Source organism: Melozone crissalis, unplaced genomic scaffold (assembly GCF_028551555.1).
Source record: "Melozone crissalis strain CALT ecotype California unplaced genomic scaffold, PUWL_Pcris_2 ptg000013l_1, whole genome shotgun sequence".
NCBI classification, from domain to species: Eukaryota; Metazoa; Chordata; class Aves; order Passeriformes; family Passerellidae; genus Melozone; species Melozone crissalis.
In genome coordinates, this window is record NW_026535791.1 from 3958923 (window position 1) to 3959595 (window position 673).

The following is a 673-nucleotide window of genomic DNA, read 5'->3' on the forward strand; positions in this document are numbered from 1 at the left end:
TAACAATAATAAATTCTAGTGACCCTCATGTACTAAAGGCGACAATCTCTTTTGTGCCCGTATTATTGTACAAGTGTGCACACCACTCATGACACTGAGTCCTCACTCTTCTGACTGCTTGTTTCATAGCTTACCCCAGAGGATTAAAGAGAAAACTGGGTCTTCAACTTTTTTTTATGTGTGTGTAATATTTCCTCTCTGATAAAGTGACTTCTTACATCATTGTAAATTTCACAGCTGTGGAAAATATAGAGGTTGGAATATATTCTACTTGTTAAAACCTATTGCAGATTATACCAAAGCTAAATGATAAATATGCTATTTTTTTTCCTAAAGAGAATGACAGAAACAACATAAGTAATACCAACAACAATTATACTAATTTTAAGATTCCACAAAGAACACATAGATATTTCAGAGGGCAAGAACCAGGTTAACAGGATCACTCTTGTAAACATGTTTATTTGTGCACTTGACTATCTACTATGAAATTATACAAGTTCCATAGGGGTCATTGTAATACCTTTTATGGAAAACTGCTTTCAGTGTGAACTGTCATAATACATGATATTAGCACCCTTCCTAAAGTAAAACTTGCAAAATGAAACTAATAAATCTCTATCAATAATGACTATGAGGGGGACAGTATTAGACTTATTTTTATTGTTTTTCC